The sequence below is a fragment of the Protopterus annectens genome, chromosome 1.part1, assembly GCF_019279795.1.
Source record: "Protopterus annectens isolate FY-2018-M chromosome 1.part1, PAN1.0, whole genome shotgun sequence".
NCBI lineage: Eukaryota > Metazoa > Chordata > Ceratodontiformes > Protopteridae > Protopterus > Protopterus annectens.
Genome location: NC_056726.1, coordinates 589168562 through 589193513, shown reverse-complemented (window position 1 = coordinate 589193513; position 24952 = coordinate 589168562).

Here is a 24952-nt window from a genome sequence, read left to right as displayed (position 1 = left end):
GGTCAGAGAATGCCTTGTATGCTAGACACAGGTCACCTTTTAACAATCGGTAGGATAACAAGTCTCATGACAAGGATGTGAGTTGGTCCACATAGGACATGTTGTTTAGGCCTTGTATCCTTTTAGTAAGGTATCTGTGTGGGTGTTCCAGTTGTTGCCAGTCATTTCAATGATTGGCCTAATGAGGGCTGAGTAAAGGGAGACAATGACATCCATAGATCTTTACACAATCCCTTTATTTATAAGCTCTGCAGTACAGAAGGACTTTCTTACAACAAACAATAGACACATGTTGGTTAAAAGTTAGGTTACTGTCCACATAAGTTCCCAAATCCCAAACAATGGGGTCAACTCCATTATGGGCATATTATCAATGTAATAATTCCCTGGTAGGGGTGATGTCCCAAAGGGTACAATAATGCATTTCTTGGCATTTAGTTTCAGTCCATGATCTTGGCAGCAGTTGTTTATTTGAGACTAACCATCCTGCAGGAAGGCTAAGTCATTTGGGGATTCAATGACTGCTCCTAGCTCACAGTTATCTGCAAACGTAGTCAGCCAGAACCCTTTGGTATTGTCTTTTACTTCAGAAAAATGGACACAAACAGGAGAGGTCCTAGCACAGAACCCTGGGGGACTCCACTGGTTACTGGTCTCATTGTGGAAGTAACTTACCCTATTCTGATTATCTGAATGATATCTGTGAGCCATTTGGCAATCCAGTGGGTGACATTGGGGTTTACTCCCAGTTTATTTATCTTTTTTGCTATGGCTAAGTTGTGTCAAAAGCAGTGGCCAGGTTGAGGTGTACTGTGTGTATCGTTTTGCCTTCATCCATTGCTTTGGTTGCCTTTTTAAAAAATCTACCAGGCTGAGCAAACATGACCTGCCCTTGATGAATCCAAATGAAGTTCCAGTGTTTACAGGTTCCCTGTGTACTGACTGATTGATTAATTTCATGATAAGTTTTTCCATGGTTTTGCATATGAACCTGGTCAGATTTATAGGTCAGTAATTGCCTGGGTCTGTGGAAGTCCCTCCAATCCAAGGGAATGACTGCAGCTGTCCTCCATTCACTTGGTACAAAACCTGTATGGATGTGGAGATTGAACAGTGTTTTTAGGGGTGTGACTAAATTGTGCTTCGTACTATTTAAGATACATCCAGGATATCATCAGTACCATTGATGCAGTATTTTAGCTTTTGTTAGCAGTTTTAGGACTTGGGCTTGTGTGATAGATGGAAGTGACCCAATTTTAGGTTTGTTTTGAGGGACATATGGAGAGCAGAGAGTGTTAGTTAAGACTCGTAGAATTAGAGCTAAATTTATTGGCCAGTAGGTTTGCTATAACTTCAGCCTCAGTGTAGGTAACATCATTCAAAATCAGTTCAACACATTGCTGCATTGTGCTTTTGAGATTACAAACATCACTAAAAAATACCTTCTGATTTTCTATGGCTTGGATAGCTATTTTACCTCAAACTTGGCTTTGGTGGATTTAGTTAAGCTCCTGAGTTGTTCATTTATTTCACTAGCAAGGGATCTAACATTCTGAGAATTACTCTTCTTACTTTTGGCCAGAATTCTTGCCCTTTTATTACAAAGCTTGTTAAAATTATGGCTCCACCATGTGGGTTTGTTTCTTAGGTTTGTCCTACACTTGTTCCTATGGGGTACAGCTGCATTTACACAGCTGTTTACATGTTTGTATAGTGTGTTGGTAGTATACACTTTATATGTTCATAGGTGTTTCTAGTTTAACAAGCACAAGGGCCTTTTTAAGGCTAGCCATGTATCCCAAATCTCTGACAAGTTCTGATACCCTTGATAAGTGTAAGCAGGGGCTTGGGAGATTAAACATTTACAAGCTAAGGCCTGGGAGGTGAACCATTTACAGGCTGGCTGTGTCCATTAGAGCCATAGGTACCAAAGCAGATGAAGTTCCTTTTCTCCAAACAATTCTCCAAATGACACTTGAATTGGGTTAGGGAAGAACTCTGCTTCACTTGAATAGGGAGCCTGTTCTAGAGTAGGGGTAGTCTCTGGGATACATATCTGTCTATCCAACAGGTGTTAATTATATTGCAGGCAAGGTTTACGTTTTTAGAACAGGTAATTCTGATGCTGTTTGTTTTGCAGATATGCAGGAGGCCTATCAGAGTAGGGTATGACAATGCTCTGTATGCCAGGCATAGATGCCCCCTCAACAGTCTGAAGGAGACAGAATACAGAGATAGGGCCTTGAGGCAGTCTATACAGAACATGTTACTTCAGCCATGTATTCTTTTAGTGAGGAACCTCTGTGAACATTCCAGTTGTTGGAGATGTCTGGTCAAGTGCATGTTTAAGTACATGCCAAATGGGGCATTTTATTCAATGACAGGTCTGATGAATGCTGCCAGGGGACGACACCGGTATGTGCCTGAGGTACTAGTTCTGAAAATCATTGTGTAGCAGCCTCATTTGTATTTTCCTGTTTCCACTATTAAAGAAATTGAAAGACTTGGATTATTTCTATCACCTTAGTTGCTCAGGTGAATTTTTATGCTGGACCTAGTTGTGTGGTGTATTTTGGTTTGCATTTATATAGAAAATAGAAAAGTATATATTCCTTGTTGCTATTATATAAAACTGATGAAATTCTGACAAGGGTGGAAGAGCTATGAGTTATGGTTTAAACAAGTAATACCAGCTTGAATCCTGTTTTCTTATTAGATCTTACACATGAAGTTTTGGTAATGGTCTGTTTTAATATTTCAGGAGTAACCATTCCTTACAATTAGCTTTCCCATTTTGTGTTTTGTTGTTCCTTAAGGAAATTGTTCATAGTATCATAGGATCATAGCAAGTTACTAGGCTACTGGCCCTTATAAGCCTAGCCAATAAATAACTCATGTTCACAAAAGTCATTACCTGATGCCCCTGTCCAACTGGGGCACAGATGGAATCCCAGAGGTGTATTTTCTATTTCCCATCCAGTCATCCAGGTGCCTCTTAAAGAAGGATAGTGAGGTACTCCACTTGATGTGGAGGAGGAGTCTATTCCAAAGATGGGGAAGTCTCTGGGAGACAAATCTGTCCCGTCAACAAGTCCTTTCGATGTCACAGACCAAGTTGAGATTTTGTGCGAGTCCTGCTAGTTGAGTTTGGCTTGCAGATATGCAGCAATTTCAACAAGGTGGGGTCAGAGATTGCTCTGTATGCCAGACCTAGAGCATGTCATCTATGTGATTAATATAGCCATTAAAATTAGCTCTTTGTATTTTATTTAGAAATAAAATAGTGAAACAGCTTTTTAAGGGCATTCTTCTTTAAGAATGCCCTTTGTGTACAGTCGTACAGATGCAGAAGCTGAAATTGTTTATGTCTTTGTCTTCCATGTGTGTGGAATTTGAATTCCAGAAGACATTTGGACTGTGCAGCAGACCACCATGAATGATCTGACGAGTGAGAGGTGTGTGCTTGTGCATACCTCAACATTTTACTGAAGGGGTTGCTTGGGTGAATGTTTCATTTTGGTGTTTGTACATACTAGGAAATGTTACTGAAGGGTCGTTTGGAGAAGTGTTTCATTTTGGTGCTTGTGCATACCTGGACAATTTACAGAAGGGGTCTCTCTAGGAAATGTTTCATTGTGGTAGTTGTATATACCTGGACATACTAATGAAGATGTTGCTTGGGGAAATAATTAATTTTTGTTTCAGGGAAGTTCTTGTGCATACATGGTCAGACTGCTGAAGTTAATGCTGGACAAAATAATTTATTGTGTCATTTTAGTGCTTGTGCATGCACAATACAAACTAATTAACTTAATAACCAAATAACTTGATGGGACAATTTGGCTGCGCCTTATGTGGCAGTGGCTTCTTCGTCTCTCATTGTCCATCTCGTGCTCTTATAGAAAGTTGTCAGCATGTGTCTGTTATTATTGGAGTTGCTTGTGGACTGTTGTGGAGTGGGTACAGCCGTGTTGTCAGTGGTGGTGTTGGTGGATCGGTTAGATCAGTGTACCATTCGACTTAGCTCAGGTAGCTTGGAATGGCTGGAGTGGTTAAACCAAAACAAACCAAATATAAACTTGAAAAATAACCAAATGAGACAAACTGACACGACCACACACAAATTTATTGTTAGTGCTTTCATATAGCAAATGCTTATACTTCTTCAGACCTGGAGTGGTTGGTCTGGTTGTGGTTGTTCAGACCTACATGTGGAGAGGTACACCGAGTGGAGTTGTTGGTGGAGACCTGGGTGTCAGAAGGTGTAAGATGAGTGTTGGAAAGTGTAGGATGGTGTTGTACTGGATCCAGATTTTGAACTTGATGGAGGAAACTGGACAGTTGCTGGTGTGAAGAGGAGGTTGGTGACAGAGTGGATGGTGGATTGAGATTGTGGTGGACAATGGAACTGTGATCGCTGATCTGGATGAGGGCATAACTGGACTGCGATTGCCTGTGTGGAATGGAGCTTCGGGTTTCTTGGACTCTGTGTTCTGTGTGTATATTTTTTGTGTTTATGTGCTTATGTTATTTGTTGAAATGGTTCTGTGTTAAGTGTATCCATGAGCTTGAAGAAATGTAATTTCATTCAGCTGTGCACTTTGTGGTTGTATAGTCTGAATGACAATACAGTTTAACTTGACTTGACTTGACTTGAAGGGGTTACTGGGGAAAATAATTCATTAGTGTGTCAGAGAAATCTTTTGCATAACTGGACAAACAAGCTTGTAGATTGCAACTCCAATTTCAAAGCTGAGGCATCGCTTTTAACAATAGATGTGAGTACCATTGTTTTCACTTTTTGTGTGACTATGATGTGTATTATGTTTTATTTTGTGGGGGGAGGGGGGTGGCAAACTCAAAGTCAGCCAAACTCTAGCTACGCCACTGCATGTTAGTTAAACTACATATATTACATAAGACTATGTTAGCATTTGCTGTATACTGCCAATCTGTTCTTAACTGCTTTCATGTCTTAATGGATTTACTAAGGATGCACACTAGTAAGGAACATCTTAACACTCTTATCACCTTGCAACACGAAACAGTATGGAACATAGAATTTTTAAGACTCAAAATAAGGAATATTCTTCATAACGAGGTACAGCTGAGAAGTATGCATGAAACAAGAGGATTAATACTAAATGCAGTGAGTCCAAGCAGTATATTATGTATTGTACTGTGAAAGCAGAATTTCTGATTGGTGCAGACTTTAAAAACTGTTTCATGTTGAAGAACTAGCCGACTTTAAACTTAGTCTACAAGTCTGATGGACGAGTGGAGTCAAAATGCTGTCTGTGTTACCATTTCTATTCAGTACTGAAAGTTTCTGTAAACCAGACCTGAATTGGAAATTTGTACTCTCCAGATTTTTTTTTTTTGCTACAGAAGAACTGCTGGTAATTGAACACAAATCAAATATTTTTGTGACTGCTCAAGAGCCGAAGCTATACTGGATGTTTTTTATTTGTTCAGCTTTCCTTTGATAATGTGCTTTATAATACGCTGAACTCAAATTTATGAGATGGGTATCATTTCAGTTGAATAGAAGTTACTCAACCCCCAGAAAAATATTATGGAAAATCTATGAACATTACAGGCATTTTAGAAATTCGACTAGACTAAGTTAGATGTGATTAACCAAACTCAATGCAGCTTGAAAAAGGCAGTGAAGATTTTCTTAACATTTATTGCTTTAGTGCAACAGGGTCTGCAGCAGAATGTTGCTGCACAACAAGAAACAAATAAGACATTGTCCCTAAACTTAAAATTGATTATTGTTAGACAGCAGTAGATAAATCACTGGCTATATTACAAAATATTACAGTGGCATAAAAATAAATATTGGGCCCTGACAGGAGAAAGGAGTCCCAGTTAAGAAAATCCCAAAATAAGTGGTTCTTCAGCTATCAAAACCAGCTATTTTCTGAAAAGGTTGGACCCCAGAGATTATGCAAAAGCCTTCCTTGTCACATTTAAACTAACAATAGAATCTGACGGTTAGACACGTAATAAGTGGGCATGACCAACAGAACCATTTCTGAATGACAAGATTCAAAAAAGCATACTTGGAGATACAGACAATAATTTGTTATTCCATTATAACAATATGCATTCTAGATACATGAAAATAAAATCTGTTAAATGTAAAATGAATAAGACACCATATAAATGCTCTATAAAGTAAAATTATTGCATGATAAATGTTGACTTGATATGCTGAGGGTGATTTTTTTTTAGAAAATTAGCAGAGGTACAGAACGTATGTATGAATAAAGATGCTACATGGTTTGGTGAACTTGATGAAGATGATGGAGTTAATATATAAGGCAATATGTAACTTACAGACTCTTGACCCTACCTGGATCAGCTGTGAAAAAGTTGCTGGAAAAATGACAATGACAAAACACAGCACAAAGCAAGCCTAGACCTCGCAAATGCATTTGGCACCATCTCACACTCCAGTATTGTAGGTAAAGTCTCCCAGTTAAATGTTGATCCCTGTGTAACTTGTGGATATCAAATTGGCTCACAGATGGAACTCAGGATGTTAGGATGGGCAGCTGTACCTCCTCCAATAGACCTGTTACTAATGGTATACGCCAGGGTTTAGTCCTTGGGCCACTCCTCTTTGGCATTTACTTTTCTGAGATCAAAATTAATATTAAGGATTTGTAGCTGTCTATGTTTTTAGATGAATATAAACTTGGTGCCATCATAAACCCCTTAGAAGACAACAAGATCCTCTAAGAGGTCCTGTCCTGAACAAAAACAAAAAAAAATTGATGTCAGAAACATGGACTAAAACTAAATACAAAGAAGTGTATAAGCATATCCTTTGGCAAGCATGACTTCCTTTATAAATATCACATTGACAACACACCCCTCTAAATTGATCCTGTAGTTAGGGATCTGGGAACCTAGGTTGTCAATAAAATGTCCTTTTATCACCACATATTCATTGTTGTAAGGATGCCCTTTTTCATTGCACAGCTTTTATGAAAGGATGCTGTGCAGAGATCAAGCGATGTAATTGTTCCTTTGTACTCGTCACTCATTAGGACAATCACTTGATATAATGCCCCTTTCATTATGTGACTGTCCAAGCACTTGTCACAATTGGCATGACTACAGTGCTTTCTCACAAAAAAAAAAAAATCAAGGGTCTAAATCGTAAAAACTATGCAGACCATCTGAAAGCCTTGTCCCTCCTCTTGGTATTATACAAGCTACTGAAATGTAACCTGTGCCTTGAATATAGAGCTTCAGCAGACTCTGTTACTCATTTGCATGTCCAATGATATCATAAACACTCACCCAAGACATCTCTCTCTTTTGCAAAATAAATTGAACATGTTGAAGGGATATGTATGTAACATAAAGAACACTGCTTGTATGGCACCATCTTCTACTATGTACAAAGTAAAGTACTTCTCTTACCTCTATTCAAATGTAATTTAAGAGAATAAATAAGAAACTACAAATCCACCCCCAGTTTAGAACCCTGTCCCTAGTGGATATGAAAAACATGTACATTTCCTAATATATCATTGTTCAGCCTATCTCTGGGTTCTCCATCTGCAAAATACGAGGGTTAAAAAATATGTAAAATATAAGGGCTAAAAACTACCATGGGAATGTAAGGCTGGGCTTCTTAAAATAATTACAGACCAATATCCTAGTAAGTACCTGTGAACCTATGACAGCCCTAGACAGGTAAATACTCTGGTAGATAAATACAGGGGTAGGGTTCTCATGTACAATCACAATTTAGGTGCTATTAAGGATGTTGTTAAGAAGAACTGGCAAATCATCAGCATCAATCAGAAAATTATACAATATGTTGCATCTACATTCACCAACAAAGGAAATCTGAATTTGTCCTTTATGCTGAATGGTACATCTAATGCAGCAACTAAGTGTTACAAATTACTTAAAAATCCTAGGTAATTATGCATGTGGCATGCACTTTCGGTGTCAGTACATAGCCAACAGCCCATGTATAGCTCTGCCTCTACAAAACTGTATAGTCCTAGTGCACATTTCACTTGCAGCACTATATAGGTCATCTAGTCTGGAAAGTCTAGCAGCTTAAAGGACTAAGGCTATGATTTGTTATCGAGTTGCTTCATGTAATCTGGAATTTAATTCCCCCCACATTCATTTGCCTATTGTGTGACTGAGCAAGTCACTTAACTAGACGGTGTTTCTTGGTTCAGTCTACAAAATGCCAGGGTGGTCAGTACTCTATCCTGCTTAATAAATACAAATAAAATTTAAAAAAAATCAGTTTCAGAACATATGTGACATGAATTGTATTTTTGTATGTACTGGAGAATATATGACCACATGTATATTGTAAGGAAACATAATAAATAATGCGTTGGCTACACATGGTGTGGATTGCAACAATTGTAAAAAGTTCATTTTTTTGTAACAGAGAGAGAGAGAGAGACAAAGCTGAACACGTGGGTTTTATTTATAAAACATGCTGGAATGGAGGTGGAATGTACGAAGTAAGGCAGGTTTTGCTGGCTAGTAATTAAAAAATTGGATTAAATGAAATTATTAAACACTAAATGAAGACTAAGCATCTGGAATACTGATATAACTCTCTCTCTCTTTATTGTGCTACATATTATAAATAATATACCTTTAATTAACTTCAGCCTACCTTTTTTCCTTTTTGAAACCCCCACTTTTCTTCCTTCTATCACCCCATCCACTACAATTATCTTCCCAAAAAATTCCCCTCCACCATACCTCCTTCCAATCATATGTCTGTATTTGCCTTCAGCTCCACACCTCCACTTCTATATCATTCTCATCTCATCTCTCATCTCTTCTCTCTCAATTCTTTTCTCCACTTCTACTCTCATACTTAGGATTAGCATTTTCCTGTTATACTATTATCTTTACTCCTACTTCTCACCTCCACTTAATCATACTTTTTCCTCACTCTCTCTCCTCTTTCCTCTATTTCAACTCTAATACTCAATTTTAGTATCATTCCCTTGTACTCCTATTTGTCTTTTCTACTATCTCCAATATTTTTTTTTACTTTCTTAGAATCCCTCCTTTATGCTCCATTACTATCCTATCCATACTTATCAGACTAATTTCTAATATTCGACCAAATCCATATACATTGTTTTTGTGTTGCTGTTAATTTTTTTCTGCTGAATATGAACCTTTTTATATGTATGTAAGTGAAGCATTCAATATAGATATGTTTCTGTTATTTGTAAAGTACTTTACATTATATTGATTATTGACTGTATATCACTACCAACTCTTTGATACCTTTGTAATTTTAGTCAGGAGAGCCTTTTTCCCTGGAACTCTACTGAAAATGTGCTTCTTGCTGCATCAGAGTATTCCAGTAAACAAAATAAATAGATAAATAAACAAATACACGAATAAACAAATAAACAAAATGTTTTTTTTTTTTCTTTTTCATACTTTCTTTTTTTCTTTTCTTTTTTTTCATTTGGAGAAAAAAGTTGCCATAGGGTCACAGTACACAGTTCGCTGTATATCATGTGATTTGTAGATATATTTAAAATCAAGTGTTTCTATTGTATTAAGTAGTTCCAGAATATACAAGAATGCAAGCACTTACTACGTGGTTGTTTCATTTTAATAAAAGTTATTATTTTAGAAATGGTGCAGCTGAATTTGATTCTTTTACTTATTGTTTTTATTTATGTAGTTATTTGTTTGTTTACTGGGGTAGTACAGTGATCACAGAAGACGATTTGTACTTATTTTTTATTTATGTAGTTGTTTGTTTACCGGGGTAGTAAAGTGATCACAGTAGACCATTTGTACTTATTTTTTATTTATGTAGTTATTTGTTTGTTTACTGAGGTAGTTCAGTGATCACAGTAGACCATGTGTACTTATTTTTTATTTGTGTATTTCTTTGGATGCTTACTGGGGTAGTACAGTGATCACAGTAGACTATTTTTTATTTATGTAGTTGTTTGCTTTCCGGGGTAGTACAGTGATCACAGTAGACCATTTGTACTTATTTTTTTATTTGTGTAGTTGTTTGTTTGTTTACTGGGGTAGTACAGTGATCACAGTAGACCATTTGTACTTATTTTTTTATTTATGTAGTTGTTTGTTTGTTTACCGGGGTAGTACAGTGATCACAGTAGACCATTTGTACTTTTTTTTTTATTTATGTAGTTGTTTGTTTACTGGGTAGTACAGTGATCACAGAAAACCATTTGTACTTATTTTTAATCTATGTATTTGTTTGGTTGCTTACTGGGGTAGTACAATGATCACGGTAGACCATTTGTACTTACTTTTTATTTATGTATTTGTTTAGTTGCTTACTGGGGTAGTACAGTGATCACAGTAGACCATTTGTACTTATTTTTTATTTATGTAGTTGTTTGTTTACTGGGGTAGTACAGTGATCACTGAAGACCATTTGTACTTATTTTTTATTTATGTAGTTGTTTGTTTGCTGTTTGTTTACTGGGGTAGTACAGTGATCACAGTAGACCATTTGTTCTTATTTTTTATTTATGTAGCTGTTTGTTTGAGTAATGGTGAGTGTGGAAGAGAGGTGAAGAAGAGAGTACAGGTAGGATGGAGCGGGTGGGGAAGAGTATCAGGAGTGATTTATGACAGATGAGTACCAGTAAGAGTGAAAGGGAAGGTCTACAAGAGGGTAGCTATGTTATATGGGTTGGAGACAGTGGCATCGACAAAAAGGCAGGAGTAAGAGATGGATGCGGCAGAGTTAAAGATGTTAAGATTTGCACTGGGTGTGATGAGGGTGGACAGGATTAGGAATAAGTATATTACAGGGTTAGCCCAGGTTGGAAGGTTTGGAGACAAAGCCAGAGAGGCAGAATTACGTTGGTTTGGACATGTGCTGAGGAGGGATGTTGAGTATATTGGGAAAAAAATGCTAAGGATGAAGCTAACAGGTAACAGGAAAAGAGGAAGGCCTAAGATAAGGTTTATAGATGTGGTGAGAGAGGACATGCAGGTGGTTGGTGTGACAGAGCAAGATGCAGAGGACAGGAAGAAATGGAAACAGATGATCCACTGTGGCGACCGCTAAGGGGAACAGCTGAAAGAAGATGATGATGAGTTGTTTGTTTGCCAGGGTAGTACAGTGATCACAGTAGACCATTTGTACTTAATTTTTATTTATGTAGATGTTTGTTTGTTTACCTGGGTAGTACAGTGATAAAAGTAGATCATTTGTACTTATTTTTTATTGATGTAGTTGTTTGTTTGTTTACTGGGGTAGTACAGTGATCACAGAAGACCATTAGCCTGCAAAGTTATTTATGCAAACAGTTGGTAGAACGTCAGCATTTGAGTTTTAGCAGCTAGGATGTTCCTTCATCAATGGATGGATCATACAACACAACATCCCTGGGTGTGCAGCAATATCTGTACCTTGTACATCTCATTGCGCCTTTTATGATACATATATGTTTTAACTCAATTGTTTTTGAAAGGTTTTAATGTAAAATACATTTATTTAATTGAATGGAATTAGTTTTTTTTCTTAGAAAAATCTGTATGTTCATCATATTGATCACTGCTGCAGTAGCCTTAGCTATATCGGTTATATCATGCCAAGAACATAACAGCTGGCCAGCTTCCAAAGTTTCACAGCACCTTCCACATGCCCAAATGGACTGGCAGCTCAAGCTAAACTGACAAAATACAAGTTTGGGTGCCAAGCCCTTCAGAGTTTTCATGTGGCTGAAGAGTACACTCCTATGAGGCTTTCAAGAATCATTTGTTGGCTTGTGCTGTTCCTTTGCTGAGCAGAAAAGTTCCCTTTGGGGAAAGAACCTTACATTGAATAGTTCTTGTTTATTACTACTACTTTCATCTTAAAGAAAGTTATTTTAAAGCTAGGAGTTTGTGTTTTAATGGACTGTCTTGAGACTGCATTGCACTTTTAAGTGGGAGTGGTCTTTTCTCCTGTCAGTTTAAAAGCTGTTTAAAGTAATTGAAAAGCATTTTTCTATGGTAAAATTTTATGTTACTTTGAATGGCTGGCAAAGTGTTTTATACTTTTTTCCATGAAAAAAGTGACTTTTAGTTTTTACCAGCATTTGCTGTTTGTTTTCCCTTGGAAAGAGGCACCATTTTCAGCTTGACCATGGAACAATCTCTCAGTCTCATGGTCAGTGCTTCTTCCAGCCACAAAAAGAAAAAGTTAATTAAGCAAACAGTCTTTGCTATCACAGCAGGCTAGCAATATGCATCAGCCACAGGTGGGTGACTCTACTGTGGCCATTAGTTGTACCTTAGACCTCTAATCTTTTATCCTGGATCTGTCTAGTGTTGCACCTCTCAGCCACTATGGAATGGGAGTTAACCACATCCTCTACAGCTGGTGGAGTCCCCTCAGTGGACAAGGGAGAGCCACTCTTGTCAGTCCTGAGAGAGTTTACAGGGAAACCTTCTCTGTTTTGTCAGAATATTGGGCCGATCTCTGAAGAAGCTGCTGCTGCCATTAATAATACTTTTGGTCCCATTTTTCCTTTAAAAAATCCAACTATGTATTTACCCTCAAATTTTCTTAGATATGAATAATTTACTGGGTTGGGCTCAGGGTTTAATTCAGGCTATCAATCCTTCTTATAAATTATTTTTGGTAAATGAAAGAGAAATACCTCCTTTCCTGAAGAAATTCAAGATTCTGAATCTTAACAAGAGGATGAAGGGACAGATACAGGATTTTCTCCTCAGATTTCTGATTCAGACAAAGAGAAAAGCTCAGTTTCTGACTCTCCCTTTGAAGGGTTCTGTTTTTCAGAGGCTATTTCTAGAATATGCTGGTATTTTCAATGTAACAAAACTGGGGGTTCTCAGTCCCTTAGAAAACACTATGAACTGTTACAGAAGGAATTTCCAGAACTTGCACCTGTTCCTCCAGTTCTGTCAGCTTTGGAGGATGTATTTTTATACACTGTTCCCAAACCTGATCCAGCAGTTATAGCTTTAGTTAATCCTTCTGCTGCTAAACAGTTAATTCAAATCCTACTCTTTCTGACAAGGATGGGAAGATTATTGGTAAGCATGGGGGGAAAAGTGCATGCTTCTGCAACTTTGATTTTCAGAATTTTGAATTGTCAGGCTCATATGTTAAGGTTTGTTCTGGCTAACTGTTAAAGTATGAGAAATATATCTGCAAATTCTTTTTTTTTCAAATAATTTTATTAAATAATTATTAAAATGAACACATATTTCCATGAAATTATAACATATTTTCTTTAAAGTTAAAAAAACAAGAAATTAAAAAAACAAACTTTCTAATATATAAACCAATGTAACTAAACTATGTACAAAGACGTTCATCATGCAAAAAAAAAATTGTCTTAATGTAGCTGTAGGATTAATAAAAATCATCTGTTTACATAAATTAATAAACTATTTTTCTAGAAGTTCATAGATGATATTCCATGAATTATATAATGTAGTATTCCTAGATGATCTAGATTTAATAGTTAACATTTTCAAATTACACGTTTCAAGGAGTATTTTTTTAAATTCCAAAAATGTAGGTGCTGTACTAGATTTCCAATTCTTAGTGATTGTTTTTCTAGCTATAGATAGTACAGACCAAACCAAAGGGTACTTATTCTCTTTTACACAATCAGGAACAGGAGTATTAAATAAAACAAGTGATTTAGATATAAAGAAATTATCAGTAAAAATTGTTTGCAACAAATTATTGATATCATCCCAAAATTTTCTTAAATATTTGCAATTATAAAACATATGAGACCAGTCAGCATTCAATTCAATATTACATCTCCTACATGTTATATTCTTTTTAGAAAATATACTTATATTATGAGGAGTGATAAATGATCTATTTAAAAATCTCCATGTGAATAATTTCCATTTTAAAGAAGTAGTCATACTTGCTGATTGTAAAATATTAAATTTGTCTTTCTCAGAAGGGGGATTATTATTAATTAAAGAAAAATATTCCAATAATTATCTGAATGTGTATCTAAATCACATTTAATTGCCCTATAAATGTTTGATAACTTGTTATTAGCAGGAGATTTATGGAAAACTGATAAAATCACATATTGTATTAGCTTGAGAATTGTTTTCCTAATTATAGAAGACATAGAATCCAATTTATTTAATACATATTGTCTAGCTTCTTGAAGCTCTAACCATAAACAAGAATCAAGTTTATAATCTTCCAAGAGTAAACTATTGGATTTTATCTCATTATTTATCATCATTTGGTGCCAAAATGTTAAATGCTTTTGCTGAAATATAGACATTTTTGTATAATTCGAAAAGAAAATAGATCTGTGTGTGTAGGCTATAGGGAAGAGTAAAAAAGCCAATCCTTATATATATATTATATTTAAATATAACATTTTAAATGATTTTCAAAGAAAAACTATATACTTAGAGTTAAAACTCAGAGTAGAAAATTCAGAAATATAATCTTTTAACCGCCAAATAAATGGATTATTAATTATATTTAGCTTATAGGAACTGTTTATATCTTTGGTATTTTGTGACAATACCTCTATAAACTCTTTAAACTTAGCAGTATATTCCACATCAATGAGATGAGAGATTGTATTGAATACTGATGAAATTGAATAAATTTCTAAACTTGGTAAGGCTATACTCCCATTATTCCAATTATACATATGGTATGTTAATGCAATCCTTGGCTTATTTGGGAACCAAAAACATTTCTGAATTATTGAATTAAATTTTTTAGTTATTTGGTAAGAAGGAGGTATAGATAAAGATTGAATTATATATAAGATTTTGGGAGAAGGATAATCTTTATTATTAAAAGTTTATCATCCATAGAAAAGGGTAATTTGTTCCATTTATTTATTAAATATTCATTCTATCTGTAATAGACTTTTATTATAATTTATTTGAATGGTATCTTTAATATTGTTAGTAATAATTATACCTAAATATGCTATTTGTTGAGACTGAGCTATATATTCATTATATTCATCAGGTATATTGTATTTTTTTGAACCTGTTAAAAGAATTTGTGTTTTATTATTATTAAAAGTAAGGCCGGAATTTTTTTGAAAATATTCCATGTTTTTAAAAAGTTTTTGTATAGATTTCCTTCTACTCCCAAGAGTAATCAATATGTCATCTGAAAACATTTGTATTATAGATGATATAGTGGGGTTTAATTTGTATCCTTCAACATCTGTATCATGTCTTATTAAATTTGCCCATGGTTCCGTAACTAATGAAAATAAAAGAGGTGATAAAGGACACCCTTGATTAGTACCTTTTACTATTGGTATATTTTGAGATATACTAGTGCCAATTTTAACATAAGCTTGGCTACCTTCATATAACAAAGTGATAAGATTGATAAAATTGTTGGAGAAATTTAATTCCTTTAATAGAGTGAACAAATACTCCCATGTAGCTGAGTCGAAAGCACAATTTATATCTAGACTAACTAGGGTTAAATTTGTTTTAAGATTTTTCACCGAATCAATTAAAGTTAATATTCTTTATTGTTATCATATGAAGTTCTCTTCATTATAAACCTTGTTTGATCACTATCAACTAATTTGGGTAAAAGTGTTTTAAGCCTTTCTGCATAAATGGACAAAAATAATTTGCAATCAGTGTTTAATAGGGAGATGGGTCTATAGGAGGTACACTTACAGGGATCTTTGTTAGATTTTAAAATGGGAGAAATAAAAGTGTATTTCCAAGAAGGTGGAATTATGTTTTTGTCCTGAACAAGATTAAATACTTTATAAAGCAATTTTAGAGCATTTATAGGTAGTAATTTGTAAATTTCAGGAATGATGCCGTCATTACCTTGTGCTTTATTTTGCTTTAATTTGGTAATGTGAGTTTGAAGTTCTTTGAAAGATATTTATCAATAGAAATCCCTTGTTCCTCTGAAAGTCTTGTTTTAGTGTATTTATTAATAAATGTTTTCATTTCTCCTTTAGAGTTAATTTCAGTAGTTGTTTGGTTGATGTTTATAAAAAAACTCTCTAAATTCAGTTAATATATTATGAATTTCCGATACTATTTTTCCTTTTTTTAGGGGAGAATATTTCATTAATATGATTAAATCTATTTAATCTTTTCATTTTATTAGCAAGAATTATTAAGGATTTAGGGTTAGAAGAGAAATTTATAAACCTGAATTTTTCTATATTGATCATAGTTTTATGTTTTAATATTTCTAGATATTTATTATTTAACATATTTATTTCTTTTCATTTATCTGATATATCTTTATCACCCATATTACTAAGTTTTAAAGTGTCTAATTTACATTGTATATCTTGCAGCTCTTTATCCCAAGCTTTCTTTTTTTTTTTGTTGTACCAGTTCAATATCCTACCATATAGATAAGCTTTTAGGGCATCCCATATGTAAATTTCTGATATATTGTTAGTATTGTTAAGTTCTAAAAAAATTCTGTACTTCTGTAGAAATTAAATCATTAAAATATTTTAATTTTGTGATATAAGCTGGGATCCTTTTTATATAAATATTAAAATTTGGATTGACTACCACTTCAAACATTATAGAATTATGATCTGATAAAGGATATGAAATCACTGCTGATTTGTTTAAGGAATCTGTTAAATTATTAGAAATAAAAGCTCTATCTATCCTCAAATATGAGTTATGTCTATGAGAAAAAAAGGTGTAGAACAAAGAAGTAGTATCTGCAAAATAATTTATATCTTTCAAAAAATAAGTATCTGAAAAATCTTTTAATAATTTAGATGATGTAGATATTCTTCTCTTCCCATTAGTACTAATGTCTTTGTAATCTAGAATACAATTGAAATCCCCTGCCAAAATAATGTTCCCTTTAGAGAATAGTACAATTTGATCTAGATGTTGTTTCACTGTGTTTATCCCTATCCCTGGGATCCAATATATGTTAATCAATGTGAAAATTTTACTGTTTATTTCTATGGTGACTGCACAAAACATTCCTTTATTATCCTTATATGTATCTATTATTTTAGGAAAAGGCATTATGCTGTTCCATAGGATAGCTACTCCTCTCTTTTTCTTAGTATGTTCAGAACTTACTAAAATCTTATATGTTTTAGATTCAAGTCTGAATATATACTCTGTTATTAATTGAGATTCTTGTAAAAATACTAACTGGGATTTATGTAACTTAAGATATCTAGTTAAATTCCTCCTGTTATTAGGATTATTTAAACCATTAATGTTAACTGATATACCTTTTAGTGTAGTCATTGAAAATTAAATGATGTAAATATAAACATACTGATCTAAGAAATACACAAGAATATATCTAATAGGAATACTATTATGATCATTAGAACAAACATAGTGTAAGAGTATCATATTCTTAAAATTAAGGTTGTTTCCTACTACATAAGATATGAACGTCTGAAAAGTAATTAGAAAATATTTATAACATAAACATGAAACAAAATAACCAACCCAAACCCCTCTGGAGTTTAAAACTCCTAACTCGAATGACATCAGTCACTCGACTCGACCTCCTATCAAAAGCAGCATCCAGTCAGCACCTGCCTAAATGTCTATAGTCATAACTATGAAAATAAGGCTTCTCATCAATAACATAAACATTTTTTTTATATGAACCAAATGTTTAGATATAATGTTGTGTCGATTAGTAAATTGATGACAGCTACATCTTAGGAATAAAGTACAGAATTTTCTTACATTAGTTAGTAAGTTATTAAGAACTACTATGATCTATTGGTTCACTCTTCTGTTTTAAAGTAATCACATTTGATAAGAACCTTAAAATAGACTATGGCATTATTTTATTACCGGAATATGGCTAATAAAGGCTGAAGTGTGATAAATAGTACTGCCATAGGTGATCAGCTAACTGGGACATAGTTGTAAATGAATCACCTAAGGGCCTTCAATAACCACTAACATTGGCAGCTAATAAATAAGATGCTAATAAAAGTGATTTTACTAATAATCAACTAACATACTGATTGTTCTGAAAGAAATGAACACTGCATTTCTTTGCCAGAAACCAAATATAGTGATTACTCATCAAGAAGTAAAACCAACAACATCCTGCTAGTTTTCTATAACCAAACACCCCGGTGCAGTCTCTCATAGAAGAGTGACTAATAAACCTTAAAAGTCTGATCTTCCATTCATTGCATTAATTTGAGTTACCTCAAAGGGTCCATCACCATACTGAAAACTAGTGAAAAGGTCATATTAGTTCAAAGAAGCAATGTGCTTAAATAGCTCCTGTATACTATATAAAAGCCTTATTTAAATATAATGAGTTTTTATTATTCAATTATAGCTTATACTATATTTGAATTTTGAAAAGCTATTTCATTAATAAAACAAAAGATGAAAATTTCACATTTTCTAATGATAAACCAATCTAACTATTTTTAATGCACCTGTCCTTGCAATATTATTGCTGCCTATGTGGTACATCCCTATCAGCCTATAACACAAATGCATTCATAAAATAACTGAGATAACCTATTATATACGTCTATACATTTAACATTTTGATAAATGCTTCATGAATATTTTCTCAGCAAGTCAATAGTTATAAAAAATGTACATGCAACACAAGTATATTAACAGCTTGTAGCGTTATTAAATCTTCCAAAAATGCACACATCACAACTAGTATTTCTCATCAAGATATCGGCACCCTTGTCATACATAAAGCAAATATTTTATGAGAATACTATTCATTTATAAATACATAAGGCTCAAGAATACCTATCATGACCAGAAAAAGTATTTAGGCTACATGCATAGTACAATCCCTATTTATTTAAGAGATTATTGCATATAATGTCTTACAATAAGTTGAAAGTAGTAATCTAGTTATATCTTCTTTCCGTATGCTGTATGAGGAAACAAATTTGAGTCAGTAGCTTCCCAGTGAGGACCAGAAGATCAATTTACTTCAGACGCCTTCATGATGACATTTTAAGAAAGCTCCGAGCTTTCCAACTGCGATGGATATCACAGTCTCAAGCTCATCATGAAGATAAAGCTTTCAAAGTTCCAGCGGGAAATAGTAAGTAAAACATTACTTAACTACATATAAGTCAATGTCTCAAGACTCCCTCTATACCGAGAGAGATGAGAAAGAAAGAAAGAAAAAAAACTCGTATACACAACACGAAGCAATGACAGCTATCAAGCAAAGCTTCACCACACTATCAACCAGACTCTCTGGTTAATCTCCAAGCAAAGCACACAGGCACCAAAACATGCAATTAACACAAACAACACCACACATGTCTCTACAGTGCTATAGCACCAAACCAGAGCCTCCAAATAAACACACCAACAACTTGGAAAAGACAACAGAGCCTTACCATTACTCCAGCCACACTGCCACTCACATCCCGAATCAGAAGTACCATCACTAGCACAGCAATTCTGCAACTATACATCAGGCCATCATACAAGATTCCTTTATCAAACAATTAACCATAAATCAACTAAAATACAAATACAGCAATTATAACTAAATAAAAGCTTTCTAACCACTATAAGAACCAAAATCAAGATAAACAAATACACCCCCTAATGATAAGCACCACTACAAGACATCCGGAAGCATAGATATCCAAGACAGGAGAATCACTGCATCCATGGGAATCAAACCAATAAACATTAAGATAATTAATCTTAAACAAATAGTACAAATGAAAAAAAACACAACAAATGACTATTCTACAAAACAAAATAGACAACTATTTAGTTAACCAATTGACATTATATTAAATATAATACCAAAAGCTCACCTGGATGTCCGGTTTCATTTCCCCAACTGAGTGAATCAAGTGCAAATATGTACTTGTTATGATTCATCTTTTTATTTTTTTTTAGGGTCAAATGTTTTCCAAGTGTTGTTCTCAGCATTCCTTTTAAGACTAGGACTGGCCCACTCCAGTTCATCTACTTTTTCCAGTATGTTATTAGATTTTATATAAGTTATTGCATTGTCTAGGTCATCACAAATTTTAAAACCATCTTGATAAAATATTTTCAGTCTTGCAGGATAAAGCAAATGGGTTTTTATTTTATTCTTATTTAGTTTTCTGACTAAAGGCAAGAAAATTTTCCTTTTTGATAATACTGAAATAGAATAGTCATTATCAAAGCGTATAATATTGTCCTTCAGTTTGATTGGGGATTTTGCCCACGTAGTCTTTAGTACCATTTCCTTATCATGGGCTGAAAGGAACTTTACAATAACAGATTTAGTATAATTACTCTTGATGTTTTTAGATGTCACCATTGATCTTTGGGCTCTTTCAATACCATATGAAAGAGCCTCCGGCAGTTCAAGTACTTCAGGCAACCAGGAAGATAAAAATGTTTCCATATTATTTCCCTCTATGTTATCTGGTAAGCCAAAAATTCTCACATTATTCCTACGGGACCTGTTCTCAAGGTCATCAACCTTTGTCTGAAGAAGAGAATTTTGCTTTAACAGGAACTCAGCATTATGTTCACTCTCCTGAAGTCTGTTATCCATATCACTTAATGCAGTTTCCATTCCTGAAATCTGCTTCCTCTGTTGCAATAAATCTTCATGTAGAATGTCCATTTGGTGAGAACACTTTTCTTTGAAATTGTCAATTTTTATATCCATTTTGTCTATTTTGACATTTAGTTCCTGAATAGTAGTTAGTAATGACTGTAGTTCTTTTTTGACAGTTGTCTCTTGATGAGAAGATTTAGTGAAGCTCATCCTGTTCTTTTACTGTAGTACTTCCAAGTGTAACTTTGACAGGAAAACTTAAAATCTACTTGAAATGTTTTATATACTACCCTAATATATATTTTAAAGAATTAATTAAAATAAAAAACTATTATTAGGGAAGTTTATATCAATATTTCCTGTCAATAAAGTTCTGTAAAGATAGAGCTGATAAGAAAAGCTGCTACTCTGTGCTCATCTTGGCCACGCCCCCCTGCAAACTCTTCTTGTGAGGAAAAATGTGTTATGAGTAGATGTGTCTATTGTTCAAGTCATTGCTCATTGTTTACAGTGACTGTGTGACTCTGTTGATACTTCTTTAAGGGCTATGGGCTCTGGTACTGTTCAGATGAGGTTTGCATGTCTGCATTCGAAGAACCTCCCAAATGAAGCTAAAATGAGATTTTAAATTCTCCTTTGATAGAGATTTAGTTTTTGTCTCCTCTGCTGCAGAGGTGATCAAACAGTGTGATGAAAGGGATAAGCTGATACAGGGAATCTCTAACATTTTCAGACCTCCTTTTCCAAGTTTTCCAAGGGATTTTATAACTCCTCTTCCAGTTCTGGTAAGAAACAAAGTAAACAGTTTCAACAAAATACAGGTAAACAGATCTTTAAGAAGAAATGGCAAGCAAGTTCCAGGAAGAATTCTGGAAACTCCCAAATCCAAGGCAGTCCAGTAATTCAGAATTATTATTTAAGAGATTCTGTTCCTTCCTCCCACCCTGGCATCCCTTTTTCTTCTTGTTAAAAGTCAGAATCTCAACTTTTATCTTTGGCAACAAATAGTTTCATACAAATGAGTTCCGAACATTATTCATCATGGGTACAGACTGTAGTGGGAGGAAATTCGTCCTTTCCAGAAAGTAATTCTTCATCCCCCAGACCAGATTATTTTGCTTCCACCTGACCTTCATCACACGCTGTTCCAGGGAGTGATAAAGCCAGTTCTCCCTTCCCAGGTAGAAAAGTGATTTTATTCAACGATGTTTTAGTGGCAAGGAAAGAAAATGCTTGACGTCCAGTTTTGTATTGTCCTTTCCTAATTTGTGTGTGATACTGCCCGCAATCAAAATTATGTCACTTCACAACCTATTATCTCTTCTTCTTTATTTAAGTTTCCTTGTAACATTATATTGAAAAAGAAAAACAAGTAATCCAAAGCGCCTCACACAAACGATAACCAAAAAAGTAGAAATCCATTTTTTCCTGGATTTCTACTTTTTTGATTATATTGAAAAAATTTTTATCATCACATTTATATTCACCCAGACTTCAGGAGTTTTTTAAGGTTTTGTGTATCTGGATCACATTACAGTTCTCTGCCTTACACGTTGGACTATTCCTTGCACCAAATGTGTTCACAAAGTGTCTAGTTCCAGATTTAGCTTTCTGCAGGCTACAGGATATCTACATTTTCCATATTTAGCTTACTTGCTTATCTTTGCAGATTATTTTTCAAAATGTCAGAAATAGCTATCTTGGGTGTGAGAGCTCTTACACAAGCTAGATTATTAAGAGAATATTTAAAAGTCTCTTTTGACTCCTTCTCACAGGATTGGGTTTCTGGGATGTCAGCTAGACACCACAGTTCAGATAGCTTTTCTTCCACAGGAAAAATAGATCTATATCTTGATCTATTTTTACGGTTTTCAACTCAGACATTAGTCGCTGCAAGGGAATACCTCAGGATTTTGGGTCTCATGGATTCTATAATTCTGAAGATACTCATGGCAAGATTCCACACAAGAAAGATGCAGTTGTATCTAAAGTCTGTTTAGTTCAAGCATCAATACCCTTTGTCTTTTCAGATGCCAGTGCTAGTGTTTATCAGAAGGAACATCACTTGGCAGAGACAACAGATATCCCCAAATCCAGTTCTCCACTTCTCTCTCCCTGTTCAAAATCTGTCAATCACCACAGATGGCTCAGACTTTGCTTGGAGAGCAGTTTTGGGGGGATAAAAGCAAATGGTGTGTGGGACACCAAGAACAGATGCAAGCACATAAATATAAAAAAGATGCTTGCCCTAATTAAAGCACTCAACTCTGTGAATCATCCCTGGTCCCCAGGCATTCTTTAAGTTGTTACAGAAATGTAAGTTGGTACATCAATAAGCGAGAGAGGAACAAGATTGTACCTCCTCTGCAGGCTAGCCATATTAGCTTGGGATATAGCTTCACAGCACAGTCTCACTCTACAGGCATCCTATATTCTATCAGATCTAAGCTGTGTGGCAGACAAGCTGAGCTGGACATGAGCAGACCCTTAGGAATGGAAACTAGATTAGGGGTCTTCTAAAGTTTCATCCATCTGTGGGAAGTTCCTCAGGTAGACCTCTTTCCTGGCTTTCTCAACAATCAGTTGGCAAGACTTTGTTCCAGGACTCCATAAAAGAAGCCCTGGAATAAAAATGCCTTTTCTTTTCCTTGGACAGAATTTTTCCCATATGCTTTTCCACCCTTTTCACTAATAGCCAGAGTATTTATGAAAATTCAGAAGGTATCCTCCAAGATCATTGGGGTGATTCCCTTCTGGTCCAGGCAACCATGGTTCTCCCTTCTTTTGTAAATTGTCAGGGGCAATTACCATAAGCATCCTCAAAGAATGGGCCTACTCACACAATCACCTGTTTGATACATCCTGACACCGATCAACTTCAACTGACTGTCTGGATGACAGGATCTCAATTCCCTTTAGACACCTGTTTCATACCTGCTACACAACCTCAGTAATGGAGGCAAGAAAGCCTGCTACTAGGAAATCATATATTGGCAAATGGAAACGTTTTTCTAGTTGATGCCAACAACATAACCATCCCACTTTCAGAGCTAGTCATTCTCTGATTTTATAGTATTTATATGAATTACTATCCTATGGCCTTTCTTACTCCATCAAAGTTCATTTATCAACCATTTAAGCATGGCTGCCCATGACTCCTCCTCTTTCAATGCACTCCCATCTCAAAATGTTTTTGAAATGGGTTTTGCATAAGATGCCTCATAAAGAAAACAGGTGGCCCCTCATTGGGATCTTAATTTTGCGTAAGAGATGCTAACACTTGTTCCATTTGAACTAACTAACCTGGCTGACTTGAGGTTCTTAACATGGGAAACAGCTTTACTGATTGCTCTGACCTCTGCAAGAACGGTATATGAGTTTCAAGCTCTAATAGTGAGTCATCTCATTTTCCACAAGGACAGGGTTTGTTTGAGAACTAAACCTTTTTGCATAAGTGGTATCTGAGTTTACTTTAACCCAATCCATCTTGCCAATTTCTTTCCTGAAACCAAAAATAAGGGTGAAAGGATACTACATACCTTGGATATTCACAGACATCTCAGGCGCTATCTTGACAGAACTAAATCTTTCAGATCTTCATATCAATTGCTCACGTCCTGTCTGTTAAAGCAGACTATTTCCAAATCCAAATAGTTGTCTCTAAAGCTATTACCTTTTGCTATACTCACCACAACAAAACTATTCCAGGCAGGGTCATGGCCGACTCTACTAGGGCCTTGGCTTCATCTTTGGCTTTTTCAAAAGTGCTGGATTCTAGAAGTATTTTAGAAGCTGCACTTTGGTCCTCTGTGCATACTTTTACAAAGCACCATAAGTATGATTTCTTCTGTAGGTGTAGATCAGGATTTGCAAGGATCATTTTCTGGGGGGTCCTGGACTCTTTTTCTTCCACCTCCCAAATGTAGTAAGCTAGGATAATCTACACAGATAACTAAGGCTACTGCAGCAGTGATCAATATGATGAAAATAGTACAGTTGCATAAGTAAACCTACTATAACAGTATATGTTTGAATGATCACTGCTGCACTAGCCACTCCCTCCCTCCACCCTCCCCCCCCCCCAGTTTTTTGGTGAGTTGTTTATTGTATTTAATTATTTATTTAATATTTATTTTACTGGCAAAGTCCAACTTGGAACAAAGCCAATTTTCAGTGGAGGCCCAGGGAGAAACACTCCAGGTGCATGTCTTTGTAATGTTTATGCCATGGTGTGGTTATATATTTATTTTTTGTTCTTTCTAATATTGTCCTATCAAGGCTCAGCCTCCTTCTCTGTGTTGGCAGTAAGGCTTTGAAGGGCTTGACACCCAAACTTGTCTTTTAGTCAGCTCATTTCGAGCTGTTAGACAGTTTCATTGCACTGAAGGTGCCCTGAAGCTT